The sequence below is a fragment of the Triplophysa rosa genome, unplaced genomic scaffold (assembly GCF_024868665.1).
Source record: "Triplophysa rosa unplaced genomic scaffold, Trosa_1v2 scaffold1_ERROPOS769263, whole genome shotgun sequence".
Classification (NCBI taxonomy): domain Eukaryota; kingdom Metazoa; phylum Chordata; class Actinopteri; order Cypriniformes; family Nemacheilidae; genus Triplophysa; species Triplophysa rosa.
The window spans coordinates 32,383-33,852 of NW_026634216.1; the positions used below are offsets into that span (position 1 = coordinate 32,383).

At 37.4% G+C, this 1,470-nt stretch overlaps 1 long non-coding RNA gene across 1 annotated transcript; it reads left to right on the plus strand.

Moving 5' to 3' along the window:
• On the plus strand, nucleotides 1-1,173 carry LOC130549931 (uncharacterized). Its single transcript, XR_008962300.1, has 2 exons — nucleotides 1-114; nucleotides 193-1,173. It is a non-coding gene; the product is annotated as an uncharacterized LOC130549931 (long non-coding RNA).
• Nucleotides 1,174-1,470: the final 297 nt, after the last annotated feature.

Genomic DNA, 1,470 nt, shown 5'->3' on the forward strand with positions numbered 1-1,470 from the left:
TATTCTGAGACTGGTGGCCACTCTGTTGGTGCTGCAGCTGATTCGAGTGAAGAAGTTAGCAGAGGGAGAGCTGCTTCAGTCTCTCTTCAGTCTGAAAGAGTCACAGGGCCCGAGGTAAGAGCACAGAGCACACATGCATTCTCATGAACTATAGCTGCTCTTTTTTTAGATTCATAATGTTTTTCCATGCAGGCCGGTGCACTGGAAGTCTGTGAAGAAAGCAGTGGACTGGGCTTGTTGGGCAGACAGACAGTATCCATGTGTGTGCAGCAGGCTGGAGTTTGGCTGGGATTGGGAATCATCCACACGTCAGTTACTGGGGTGTGAATCACCCTTCCCGTACTCTCCACTTATACCTGTTCTAGAGAGATGTGTGGGTTTATGGGTGGTTTAGTAACTGAACACATACATTATTTCATTCATTTGTTGTTTCAAAAGTTTGCAATGTGTAGAAGATTGTCTGTGATTCCTCAGAGCCTTAAACAATATTTTAAAGAATAGTTTACTCCAGAATTTTAATTGCATTTTTTATTTACCCTATGTCATTTTATTTCACTGTTTGCTAGAAATATTTTCCTATGCCGTTTCCACTGCAGTTTCATTTGTGCTTGTAGATCTGGTGTAGTGTTTGTATGACTGGGTTATTCCAAACTCTATTGATTTTAGCAAATTATTGTGTTCTTGGACATGTAAATACACCACAAAGAGTAGATAAAGCGATACATTAGTAGCCAGATGGTTTCTCAGACAGGGTATAAAATAATCCAGCAGGCATAGCCCTTAATCTTTATAGTTAACCTTGTCTTCAAAATGGCTTTTTGGAACGCCGATTTAAGTAGGCTACTGATTACTAGGACCTGGATTATGGAGACCAGGGCCCGTATGTATTAAGGCACTCAGAGTAAAAAAGTGTCAAAATTCTACGAATGACGCAATTTTACTATTAATTTACTATCATTACTAAAGGTTCATAAGTGTTAAAACTAGATCTCAGCTCCTGAATTATACGAGGGAGTTGAAGAGGTCTCCTAACCTAGTTAAGAGTAACAAGATGGCAGTACAGAGGCAGAGACCATGGACTTTACAATAAAGAAACAATGTGTTGGAATGATATGATGACAGGGAGTTAATGACATAATGTAATATAAAAAAAATAAAGAAAAATGTTAAGGATTTGCAGCTTTTTGTTTTTTGTGTAATAGGATGTGATTCAGCATCTTGAATATTTAAATGAACTGTTAAAACTCAAAAGTGTATGAAACAAAGCCAAATTGGATACATATTTGTAATATTTTTGCGCATAATTCAAAATCAATTTTTGAAACTGCAATTTTTAACTTTTGCATCTCTGTTGCCATCTCTGTTTGAAAAATGAAATTGCAGGTTGCTTTATGCATTTATCTTCATATGGGTTGAAGTCAACCGATGTTAAATTTCCCACCAAATCGTACAGATGAATAGCTTGCCGTT